Below are 14,006 nucleotides of genomic sequence, written 5' to 3' on the forward strand. Positions count from 1 at the left end.
TGTGCCCCAATCACCTGAGTATCTGACACGGTGGCATAGCCTGCTTTTCAGCCCCCCCTGTGTAAAAAAGGTGCTGCCATATGTGTACTAGGTATAGATGACTTGAGGAAATGTGCTTTCCAGTGTGTGTGAGGGATGGGGCAGTGGTTCTAAGGTTTCAGTGCAAGAATGAGATGGGGGAATGGTCTGTATTTGGTCAGAGAAGAAGACTTGAGAGTGGGAATAATTGAAAAGTAAGTGTGGCATCTTCTACTAGTGTCACCTAGAAAGAAAGAACCCAATGGGGAAGTAGAGTTTATAAACCCTTGTACGTATAGAGGTGGGCAGGTTATGGGAGGAAAAGATAGTGGTAGGTGATCCAAAAGTGAGCTTGGGGTCAGGTAAATGGGGGAAGCAAAGGAAATAGAGGCTTCCACTTTGGCGTGAAGATACATTTTCAGTGAGGGAACAGAACAGGTTGGCACCACCAGGAATGAATGAATATGAGGAATAGTCCTGAGAACGCAATCGAATGGCAGGGTCTGGTGAAGTTGGTAAGGCTGTCTCCCTACCCTGATAGTAGAGAAATGGGAAAGAAAAGTGAGTCCACCAAACTCTGTCAGGATTGAGTAAGTGGTCCTGGTGTCCAGGAGTAAGGAGATGGATTGCCCTGGTACTGTAACGACTACCCAGGTCTTCCTATCTGAGATGACAGTGACCAGGGCAAGGGAGCCTGAGGTACTTCAATCATCCATGGCCAGGCCTAAAAGGTTGGCTGTAGGGAGGTCAGGTCTGCTGTCACCACACTTCAAGGAACAAAGGGGCAGTCAGCAGCTGTTACTGGAGGTTTCTCATCCCACCTGGTCCTGTAGCTGCTTTTAAAAATAACCAGCCAGAGACTTAATATTAATTACATACTGTTTGGCCTATTAGTTCAGGTTTATCATTCACTAGCTCCTACACTTAAATAACTCATTTCTATTAGTTTGCATTTTACACAAGGCTCATTGCTTGCTACCTCACATATTGCTTCTCCAGAAGCTGCTGATGTCTCCATGACCGACTTTCTTCCTGTATCTGTTTGGATTTTCTGCCTAGCTATATTATGTCCTGCCACAGACCAAAGTATATTCTTTATTAACCAATGGTAATAAAACATATTAACAGCATACTAAAGGGTGCCCCACATCAAACAGCCCAATGTCTCTCTTGATGGTATTTTGGACATGGCTAGGGTGGCCTGCAGGAAATAGGGCAGGACCTAGATTGATATAGATATGAATAATGAATTATTCATATAGATATGAATAATGAATTATTCATATAGATATGAATAATGAATAATAGATATGAATATGAATAAGTTCCAGCCCAAGATGGACATACACTAGAATCTTCCCAGTAAGGCACCACTTCATGGTGCTACACAGATTATTAGATATGAGTTAATCAAGATGTGAGAGGCTGAAACTAATGGGCCAGGCAGTGTTTAAATGAATACAGTTTGTGTGTTGTTATTTCAGGGCATAAGCTGGTCAGGCAGTCGGGAGCTGGGCGGGATGAAAAGCAAGCCTGCGCAGCTCCTCACTACACTAGATGAAACTGGTTGAATGGCCTTGACCAGCATTTAGTATTTCTGCTTATGTTTTTTTATATGGTTTATTTTTTTATACTTAAAAATTTCCATCTCCTCCCCTTCTCCTTCCCCTTCCCTCCCCTCTCCTCCACCCATACCCCCTCCCTCCCTCTCCAAGGTCCTGATGAGGAGCAGAAGTAGGGAGAACATGAGAAAGAAAGTCAGGACAGTGAGAGGTGTGTTCACCCATGGAGACGGTGGGACAGAACTAACGGGAGATCACCAACTCCATTTGTAATGGGACTGATGGAACATGAGACCAAACTGGACTCTCCGAATGTGGCCGACGGTGGATGCTGACTGAGAAGCCAAGGACAATGGTGCTAATGTTTTTTTATGTCATCTCTCCCAAGATACACCTTAAAGGCCAGTACTAAGACTTCTTATTGTGGGGTTAGGGTTCTCTCTACAGATGCTTAAGCTTGACCTTAATGTTGAGAAACTCTGGGGAAAGAAATATGTTATAAGAAGTTGTTTACCCTCTGGGTTTTCAAGGTCTAGATAGGTATACTGTAAGAGGGCCTTTTGTGAGGCTTACTAGGAACTGAGATGAGTTTTTGTGTTTGCCTTGGATGACCTCTTTGAGTTTCTCATAGTTTTCTGGTTTAAGGGCAGCCTTACAGAGACAGGCCAGTCCAATTGGGGATCCCAGAGGGGGACAGTCTCAGCTCTGGCCATGTGTGCTTTGTTAGTTTGGTAAATTTTATCTGTATGTGCTCTAGTCTGCTCCTAAACTTACCTATGGTCTTTGGAAATGGATTGTTAGAATCATATATATGTTGTGGAAGATGAGGATATGGGATTAAGTTCTATATTAGAATTCTTTAATGAAAGTAGAAAAGTTAGTGGTGTAAGACCCTAGTTTTTTTCTTTCCTATTTAATAGAGTCCCCTTAATGAAAAGGTGATATGTACCTTGACTAGGCTGTCCACCCCAGCAACCTCTTGCAAAGGGAAAACTGAGGCTGGGTTAGGCCAGGTAGGGAGCATTAGAAGGGGTGTCCCTGCAAAGCAGGAATGAGTAACAGAGAGACTTAAGGCTGCCAGTGGAGTGGAAGTGGGTGCCAGTGCGGGGTGGCTCAAGGACTGTTGCTGGAGAGGGGGAAGAGAAGACTGAGGGAACTGGAGGAGAAGGAGCTGTGGGTCAAAGCTGCTAGCATGAGTGGTGGTAGGGCGATGATAGCAAGAAGAAGAGCAGTGGAGGTTTCCTCCAGTTCATACTTCACAGCTAGAAAGAGCTGAGTGAGGGAACAAGAAGGACAGAGGGAAAGCTTGGAGCAAAGATAAAATAAAGCTTGGATATAGGTGACTTCTTTCTATTTACCCAATCTCTGACAGTGATTTTAAAGGTCCTGTATAATATTGGGATTTAGAGTACCATTAGGCAGCCATTCAGATTGGTTTATCTAAGGGGTACTGGGCTCAGATTTGACTGCAAAGGCAGATGAGTTTAGAGGCCCTTAAGTCAAGCACTAGGTCTAGAGGTCTGAGGTTCTCTAAAAGGCATCCCAAAGGAGAACCTGGAGCTACAGAGTGTGGTGCAGTTCCCACAGGTAAGATAGAGGTCCAAGGCACCACAAGGACCCAGGAAGGACTGAATTAAGGAGGCACAAGTTGAACAGTGGATCATCATCCACAGCTTGAGGGCCAAGGCTAAAAATCCCAAGGAGACATGGAAGTCTGGTACCAGTTCTTTCAAATAAAGCTAGAAGGCAAAAACCATCCTCAGAAATGAAGTCTCACCCAGGGCAAATGGTAGGTGTCAGCAAAGAGGCTCAATTATAGCCCTAAAGACCACGGCTAAGGGTACCTCTGCCTCCAAAAATACCAGAGGGATGCTGAATACTCAGTGGTCACTCTCCTGGATCCAGGGAAGCATTTACACAAACCTAGATGGAAGACTTACCAATTGTTTGTATTGGATGGAGTGCCCAGCTTTCAGTTAGATGGAAGGTGAGCGTTTTTTGCAGGTAGGGTGGAGACAGGGTCTGGGGTACCTCAGATTGTTGGAAGGCAGGATGAGTGTGCAGCCAACAGGAGAACCTCCAGTCACTAATGTAATGTCTTAAGCATCAGAAGGCTCCTTGGCAGGTTGGGGTCAAGGAGTTCCACAAAGTCATATCTTGCAATAGATCTCACATGAGAGGTTTATTGGGGGGGATGCAGAGGCAGACTCTGAGCAAGAGAAAATGGAATGGGAAGAGAAGGCATTGACTTTTTATAAGGGGTTATAGACCATGTGTAAAGGGAGAATACAGTGCTTGTGACAACAGAAGGAATGAGTTAAATCCTGGCAGCTGCTGATGATGTGTAATGACTGCTGACAATATCACTACTACTTGATACATATGAGTTAGAATTAATTCCAACAGATCTACTCAATTATGACAACTATAAAAATTAGAAAAGCGGTGGGATAATGCTTTTGTACACTGAAAAGATTCGTCACTTATATTGGCTTAATAAAATGCTGATTGGCCAGTAGCCAGGCAGGAAGTATAGGTGGGCCACCAGACTAGGAGAATTCTGCTAAGAGGAAAGGCAGAGACACAGTCACCAGTCAGATGCAGAGGAAGCAAGATAAAAATGCCTCATTGAGAAAAGGTACCAAATCATGTGGCTAAATATAGGTAAGAATGTTGGGTTAATTTAAGTTGTAAGGGCTAGTTCATAATAAGCCTAAGCTAATAGGCCAAACAATTTATAATTAATACAAGACTTTGTGTGTTTCTCTGGGACTGAATTGCTGTGAGACTAGGCAGGACAGAAACTTTTGTCTACATGGACCACCAACTTTCATTCTGAAATAAGATTGTAAGTTCAGTCTCAGAATGGAACTGTTTAACTTCTTAAAAGGCATCAGCATAGTATCTCAAGTACATTATTTGCTAATTTTTCATTTTAATCTTCATTCCAAAAATACACCTGGGAGAAAAGTAATCAACCAACTTACCCAACTATGAACTCTTTGAGTTACAATGACAACTGTCTTGGCAAAATATGCCTACCAGTACAGTAGTGGCATGAATGTTATGGAAGAAACAAACAAGAATTGGATTTAAATCTACTCCACAAGACAGACCACATACCTGGTAGAGTCAACTGTGCCAAGAACCTGTGTCTGGCCTATGTCATAGGCCTTGGGGAAGAACCAAATACTACCTATTAATTGGGCTTTTTTTAAACTGCCCATCTGTCCTTATACCTTTATACCTGCAGATTTGTGCATCTTCCAACACTCATCAAAAAATTTTCTTCTTGTAGTATTATAGCAGATTACTTAATACAGTGACATGCATCTGTTAAATATGTAGAAAATAAGAGCCTGTGGAGTGCTAAGCTTTCAATGGTACATCTATATTATATCCCCTCTTTCTGTGCTCAGGGATCATTGTGGAAGAGGGAATGAATGACTGTAATAATCAAAGATAGTAGATGACTGCAGCAAACCAATGTTTCCCACATATGACAGGGTCATGAACTCACAGTGGTTATGGTCTGAAGGTGCGTGGTTGATCGGCAGTTATGATTCACTAGACTAGCTTTAATATATATAATTCAGTTTTTTTTGTTTTGTTTTTTTGTTTTTGGTTTTTTGAGACAGGGTTTCTCTGCAGCTTTAGAGCCTGTCCTGGAGCTAGCTCTTGTAGACCAGGCTGGTCTCGAACTCACAGAGATCCGCCTGCCTCTGCCTCCCGAGTGCTGGGATTAAAGGCGTGCGCCACCACCGCCCAACATAATTCAGTTTTAATAAAGGAAAGGAAAGGGAATTTACAAATCCAAGGTTCCAGCGAGGAGTGCAGGAAAACAAAGAGCAGGCGGGCCAAGATTTTATGTCAATATTAGCCTAAGGGGAACACGCCTTTAGCCAAAGGAGGACACGCCTTACAAAACAAGGTTTTTGGCTAGGCTTCCCCTTCAATGGTCACATGTATAAGACCTGCACATACACAATGAACCTACCCAAAATCCCAGCACAGATTATAGAGGGGCTTATGACTCCCTAGCTGAGGAGCCATTGATAGTTTTTGGTGGAAAGGAGAGTCAATTTTCTTCATGGACACAGCCCTGACAGGTTGCCTATGTTCCAGTAAATGGTCTATACACAAGCAGATACAAACAGCACTAAGTGAATTTAGTTGGTTGAAAGGTCACATGAAGCTAGAAGGTAAAAATGGTGATGGAAAAGGTATTGAAGAGGAGAGTTTGATGAATACATATTATTTTATTTATTTATTTATTTATTTTATTTTGTTTTGTTTTGTTTTTTGTTTTTCGAGACAGGGTTTCCCTGTAGTTTCTAGAGCCTGTCCTGGAACTAGCTCTTGTAGACCAGGCTGGCCTCGAACTCAGAGATCCACCTGCCTCTGCCTCCCGAGTGCTGGGATTAAAGGCGTGCGCCACCACTGCCCGGCTGAATACATATTATTTTAATGTGTAAAATTTCAAACAAAAAAATCCTTCAGTACGTGAACTAAAGATAAATTTATTAAAATAATTTGGAATTTTGAATATTTTCTCTTCCTGAAATATTCGATTATTAAAGCATTTTCAATCCCCTTCTTCTAAGACATACTGAGCCAAAACTTTTCAGGATATGTAGTCTCTGGAAAACTATGGAGAATATTTATAAATATATAAATTTTATATATTTATAATTGTATATTTGTACATTATGTATTTGTACATATAAAATAAATATATTCAAAAATATTACATTTTTGATCCTTTTTCTTATTCCTTAGGAAGAAGAAACAATTTAAGTCATATTGACTAACAATGGCAGCACACAGATTAAATTGAAGTGAATTTGTTTTGTTCATGTACTTGTATAGAAGACCTATATCTGTAAACTTAAGAAACTTTCATTACATCAGAAATATCTCTCCACAAAATGTTGTATAAACTCATATGAAATTTATGACTTAGTTCTTATAAATGGAATTAAGCTGTACTGTATATCAAAGCATCCTTGAAAGCATGCCTTTCCTAGTTTCTTCTTGTGTATTTAAAACTGTGGGCTGGTGATAACAATATAGTCTTGTTGAAACAACATAGGGCAGTAAAGATTCAAGTATATCAGAATTAAAAGAGCAATATGGTTAAACTTAATCCTTGGTAATAGCCTTGTGGGCCACTGGTTTGCTTTTGAACTGAGAGCACACCTGCTTCCTTTTGCATCTTTTGCCAGAATGTGTCTGACACTTTGAGCTGAGATTTCAAGGATAGTCAATATAGATTACTGCAAAATCTCATTTATATGACACCCTGGGTGTTCTCAGAAGAACCTGGTAAACCTAGACAATTGTTTACAAACCAATAGGACTTCCATATTAGACTTTTCCTTGTCTCTGGGCATGATATGGGCCCCAATTGCATAATCCTTTTTGATGGAGAGGTACTTCTTGCAATGAAAGTCAAATGCATTATTTTGGCTACTCACTCCTCTCAGCTGGCCCATGTCTTATTTTATGTTGAGTGTGCAGCTGGCTACAGCTGTCTAGACAGTTTTATTTATCAGAGTTTTTTGGAGGATGGTGATACTTACCCAGACTCAGACCGTGGGAGATAGGTGGCACCACAGAGATGCTGATAGGAAAGTACAAACAGATTTGGGACTTCAAGTGAATCCTTCAGATGGAAGGATTCTGAAGCCTTAGGTTCTAGTACTGGATGCAAATACTGTGCTTTGTGAAACAAACCATTCATAATTTTCTAAAATTTCCTTTAATTTTTAATAGTAATCTTGGTCATCTTGTCTCTATAAATCCTGAAAGCATATCTATATCCATAAAAGTATCTTTTATTTTTAACTGATATTAAATTATACAGATTTATGTGGTACCATGTAATGTTTTGATATTGTTTATGTATTATTAATTTTCCAATCAGGCACCACATTCATAACTCATTTTTATTGTTTTATGAGCTATACACTTTTTATCTGCTCCCCTCACTTCCTCCCCTCTGGCCTTCTACCCTCTCCTATGACCCTCATGCTTCCAATTTACTCAGGAGATCTTGTCTTTTTCTCCCTCCTATGTAGATCCATGTAGGTTTCTCTTAGCATCCTCTTTGTTGTCTAGGTTCTCTGGGGTCATGGATTGTAGGGTGATTTTTGTTTGCTTTATGTGTAAAAGCCATTTATGAGTGAGTACATATTATATTTGTCTTTCTGGGTCTTGGTTGCCTCACTCAATATGCTTTTTTTTCTGAATCCATCCATTTCCCTGATAGAATTTTTCAGGTCACCTTTGTATACTGTCATATTATCAGCAAATAGTGAGAATTTGACTTCTTCTTTTCCAATTTGTATCCTTGATCTCCTGTTGTTGTCTTAATCCTTTAGCTAGAATTTCAAGTACTATATTGAAACCTTGTCTTGTTTCTGATTTCAGTGAGATTGCTTTGAGTTTTTTCCATTTAGTTTGATGTTGGCTGTTGACTTGGTGTATATTGCCTTTATTGTGTTTAGGTTTGTTCCTTGTATCCCTTGCTCTCTCCAAGACTTTTTATCACAAAGGAGTGTTGAATTTTTTGAAGGCTTTTTCAGCATCTAATGAGATGATCATGTGTTTTTTCTTTCAGTTTGTTTATATAGTAGATCATATTGACAGATTTTCATATTTTGGACAATCCCTGCAACTCTGGGATGAAGCCTACTTGGTTATGCTGGATGATTTTTTTATTTTGTTCTAGGATTTGATTTGCCAGTATTTTATTGCATCAATACTCATAAGGAAGATTTGTCTATAATTTCTTCCTTGTTTGAATTTTTGTGTCTTTTTATATCAGGGTAACTGTTGCCTCATAAAACGAGTTTGGCAATGTTCATTCTGTTTCTATTGTGTGGAACAGTTTGAGGAATATTGCTATCAATACTTCTTTGAAAATCTTATAGAATTCTGCACTGAAACCATTTGGTCCTGGGCCTTCTTTTGTTTGGGAGATTTTTGATGACTGTTTCTATTTCCTTAGCGGTTAAAGGTCTATTGAATTTGCTTATCTGGTCTTGATTTAATTTTGCTAAGTAATATTTATCCAGAAAAGTGCCTATTTTCTTTAAATTTTCCAATTTTGTAGATAACAGGTTTTTGATTCTCTGGATTTCCTGTGTTTGTTATTATGTCTGTATTTTCATTTCTGATTTTGTTAATTTGGATATTCTCTCTTTGCCTTTGGTTAGTTTGGATAAAGTTTTATTTATTTTGTTGATTTTCTAAAAAACAAACTCTTTGTCATTTATTTTTTTCTAACTTTTTTGAAATATACATTCCATTATCATCATCTATAGTTAGCCCACTATGCCACAGAATACTAGATACTGTTGCATATGGATTCTTCATGAGTTTTTCAGTGGTTCCTATTCAGAAGCTGCTCTCTGTGTTATTCCAATTTGAGTATATTACTGCTAAAATGAGAACAAAGCTTGTAACACTGACAGACTTTGTTACCACTCTTGTTGAATAGGATCTCAGGGATCAATACTAAACTCTGAGATGGAAGGTATTTTGAGGATGCCAGAATAACAGTGAGAAGAAACTGAAACTGAGTTCTGGATGTTCATACATGGTCTTTTGTGGATATTTCAGGGCCCTTCATCTGCTTTTTCTCACTATTAGAACATTTTCCAAGAACAGTTTAAATTCAGAATTATGGTAATCTTTAACATCAGATGAGGTGGTTTACAGTTTACAGTAAGTTCTTTGATGTCCCTCATTTTATCACATATGATGTGATATGTACATTCTAACTCATATAAAATCCTCAAGTTTATCAAGGTTCAGGAAGGTAAACATTTTAGAACATTGTAACGATGTACTGAATTTAGAAAGGACCAATGTACAGCAATGTGTAAAAAACAATATAAATTCCCAAGTGGTTTCTGTAAGTGAACTAATTGCTAATGTTTTATAGGTGAGTGCTTTCATTTGTTTTTCTTACTTGTTTACACCAGTGGTTATCAAGCTGTGGGGTTCACATGTCAGATATCCTTTATATCAGGTATTTATATCACCATTCATAACAGTAACAAAGTTACAGTTATGAAGTAACATCAAACTAATTTTATGGCTGGAGGTCACCACAACATGAGGAAATGTATTAAAGGGTCACACCATTAGGAAGGTTGAGAACCACTGGTTTACACAGTTGCGTGAATCTCAATATTATAATATTTAGACAATATATAATAGCCACATATTTGGAACATGTTATTGAAATATACTTAAAGTGTATTCTTTTGCAATCTTGATAACATTAGCCAAGATGAGAAAACCTACTTATCGTTGGTGTGCCATTCCCTAACTGTGATCTTGGACTCTATAAGCACAGAATGGTTGCTGAGTAGAAGCAGCATTTATCTCTGTTTTTTGACTGTGGTTGCAATGAGATCAGTTTCCTCAACTTTTGCTGCCATGAATTCTCCATCATGATGAACTATACCTTCGAACGACAAGCAAAAACACACCCTTTCTCATTGACATTTATTTGTGACATGGTATTTTTTTAATCACTGCAATAGAAAAATAACTAATTTGAAATACTCTTCTCTATCATATGCCATCACAGAGGAAAATGAGAGGTAGGTGTTCTGGCTGGGGTAGACTAAGGCCAGCATAATCTTGTCCCTTCTGTCTTGATAGTCCAATCATGTTTGAATTCACTAAGACTGTAGAATCTTTGGGAAAAATAAGTATCATCAAACAATAGTGTACTAGTTTTATTAGCTCATGATGTCCAGACCATTCATAGTTTGGAATGTTTGTTCTTCATAACATTTGTGATAGCCACACACAATTATTTTAAAGTAACTTTTCCAAGCTTCTCTGAGACTGCTGTTAAAAGATATCTTTTATACAAACTCTTAAGTTTTAGTCCTTATTTTAAAAAAAGTTAAAGTGTTTTCTCCAAATTTTATAACCTTTTATATAACAATGTGCTTTGAGAATCAAATGTGTCTGTAGTTTACCAAACTTATTTTACCACAGAATCTAGTTACAGCTTTTTGAAGAATGCCATTTAGACTTTAGTATTCTTCATGAGATGCATTTTATGATAGGCTCTTTTGAAGACTCATTGGACAGCTGTAATATTAAAGTCAAATTGGTAACATTAGCTAAAGTTGGGAGTTGGAACAGGATTAGGAGCCCCTCCCATTAAGGATGATATGAACCATTTGTTCTTGTTGAGTCCTTTATAGATAAAGGCAGAAGAAGACTAGGAAGAGTAAGTTAGAGCAGGACGCTCAGTAGTTTCTAATTTCATTCTTTATCCATTGAGAGTTCAATAACATTTAGACGGTCCTTTGGTTTGTAAGAGAAAAACCTGACTTTTGCTGACAGAGCATAAACCTTGCTTTCTTTTCTGCTCCTTCATGTCTTTGAACAGCTTTTCAATTTGTATTGAGTTTTTAAAGCAGTGTGTCAGAGTCTAATGGTCCTGCTGGCTTAAGGAAAAATACTCTCACTAATAAATCATAATAAATCATAATGAATCATCAGTCTCAACAGGCCTGTGACCTTCAATCAGTGGGGGGTTGGGGGCTAAATTCCCTTTCCCTTCTTCTTGCTGGAATTACTCTACTTGCTATAGTCTGTCCTTCTAATTTATGGGTGGGCTCCCCACAGGACAGCTCACCTGCAAAAATAGTTCATGCTGTGGTGTTTATTATACTAAGTAGGTTTCATGCTGACAGAGAGCTTTTACAAGAGGATGGAGTTTCCGTCAAGATCTCCCATCATCTGAGCAAAGCTGGCACTCAAAGTCTCTCATACTTCACTATATTAAATGTACTGGGGGTGGAAACAGGATGGAGGAGAAGGGGCTAGGAGGCAGTAGTGTAAAGTCTGCTTAAATATCTTATTTTGGGGCCTTGCTCAAGGCGACTTCAGCAAAATGTATCAACAGGATAGCAAAATAAAAAGGTTTGCATTAGAGGCATTAAAACTGTGTTGACCTAGTCTCATAGAGTGATGAAAAATCTCTTTAACCTACGTGAAGGAACGCTAAGCTCTATAGTTTTAAGTGATGCTTCAATGGACTCAGGGAAATATTCATTTGACACATTTTCTTTATTCCCCAGTTTTAAACATTTTTGACTTATTAACTTAATATGTTATCTTTATAGAACTTTTGAAAAGAAAACATTGAGAGTGAGAGGGAGAGAGTGTATAGGATCCTACTGTGTTCTCTTAGGAGCAATAATTCTTAACACTTCAAGTCCTCCCACACCCTATGGTCTTCTATGCACTTTTCTCTAATCATGAAATAATACGCAAAATTATATGCTCACTTTATTTTTTCCTATCATCTATATTTCTCATATTACTGGAACCCTTGTGTGAAAATTCATCATTGTTTTTTTGAGACAGGGTTTCTCCGTAGCTTTGGAGCCTGTCTTGGAACTAGCTCTTGTAGACCAGACTGGCCTCGAACTCAGAGATCACTTGTCTCTGCCTCACCACCACTGCCCAGCAAAAACACACCATTTCTAAAGCTAAACAGTGTTTCCCAGTGTTCAAGTATTACTTTGCCATTCACCCACTGGAGAATTGCCTTATTACTATTTGTTGCTTCTCTCTTTCTCCTACATTTCTTCTCTACAAAGGCTCAAGTGTTAAGTCCTTTCCAGTTAGCATAAGATTTAACTTCACTATACAGAGCATTGTACAATTTAATACATGAATCATTTGTTTCTGATTTCCCATTATTTTTTATTTTATTGAAAATATATTCATTTCTTATAAAATATATCCTAATTATAGTTTCTCCTCCTCTACTCCTCCTAGTTCCCTTCTTCTCTTCCCTATCCCCCTTCCCCTCTGGATTTACTCCCTGTCTATCATTAGAAAAGAACAGGCTTTTAAGAGATAACTAACAACCAAACAATATATATATAATAGTATATATTATTAAAAATATAATAAGACAAAGCAAAAACCATCATATCAAAGTTGGACAAGGCAACCCAACAGGAGGAAAATTGCCCCAAGGATAGGCACAAGAATCAGAGATACACTTAATCATGCTCTCAGGAATCCCATAAAAATACTAAGTTGAAAGCTGTAAAATATATGCAGAGGACTTGGAACAGGCCCATGGAGGCCTTGTGCATGCTGCTTTAGACTTTATGAATTCATATAGGTCTGTTGATTCAGAAGGCCTTGTTCTCCTTGTGTCCTCCATCCCTTTGTCTCGTACATTCTTTCCACCTCTTCTTTCATGGGTTTCCCCGAGCTCTGAAGGGAGGGATTTGATGAATATATTCCATTTGGAGTTGTGTGTTCCAAGATCACTTTCTCCATGCAATATCTGTTCCTGTCTACTGCTGGGGGAAGCTTCTCTGATGATGGCTGAATAAAGCACTGATCTATGAGTGCAACAGAATACCATCAGGAGTCACTTTATTGGTACTTTTTTCTTTCTTTTAGGCCAATAGTATTTGGTTTTTCCCTAGGTCTTTGGGATATATAGTCTCTGGTTTTCGCCCAAGCAGACTAGGAGTTTCATCTTATGGAGTGAGCCTCAAGTCTAACTAGAAATTGGTTGGGTATTTCCATAAGTTCTGTGCCACCATTCCTCTAGCATATCTTGCAGGACACAGATTGTAGATCGAAGGTTTTGTGGCTGGGTTCATGTTTATGTTTCTACTTTGATAACCTGTATCTTCATGCACCAGAACTCTAGAATACAGATTGGAAACTTCATGGAGGCACCAGCTGGAGTTCTCCGTGTTCAATGAGCTGTGTGGATGTTATCCTCAGCAATGGGGCCACACTGTCAGTTCTAAGGGAGCAACCCATTGTGTTAGCATCAACCTGGGTTGTTTGGGATTTTCATAGGACCCCTTTGGCCAACAACACACATAAATGCAACTAAGTTCCTCTACTGTTAAAATTTGCAGAAAGTTCCAGGAGATGCTGAGAGGCAGGTATATTCTTTTGTGTTTGGGTGGAATTTTGTGTAAATATCTGTTAGATCCATTTGGTTTATAACATCTATTAGCTCCAGCATTTCTCCATTTAATTTTTGTCTGGATACTTGTCTATTGATGTGAGTTGGGTATTGAAGTCTCTCACTATCAGTGTGTGAGGGTCAAAGCTGTAATAGTTAGTATTTCTTTTACAAAAGAGGGTGTCCTTGTGTTTGGGCATAGTTGTTAAGAATTGAAATGTCCTCGTGGTGGATTTTTACTGATGATTATGTAGTTTTCATCCCCATCTCTTCTGACTAGTTTCAATTTAAAGGGTATTTTGTCAGATATCAAAATGGCTACACCAGCTTGCTTCTTATGTCCATTTTCTTGGAATAACTTTTTTCTATTCTTTTACCCAAGGTGATGTCTATCATCAATATTAAGGTGACTTTCTTGAATGCAGCAGAAGGGTATA

The sequence above is a fragment of the Arvicola amphibius genome, chromosome 8, assembly GCF_903992535.2.
Source record: "Arvicola amphibius chromosome 8, mArvAmp1.2, whole genome shotgun sequence".
Classification (NCBI taxonomy): domain Eukaryota; kingdom Metazoa; phylum Chordata; class Mammalia; order Rodentia; family Cricetidae; genus Arvicola; species Arvicola amphibius.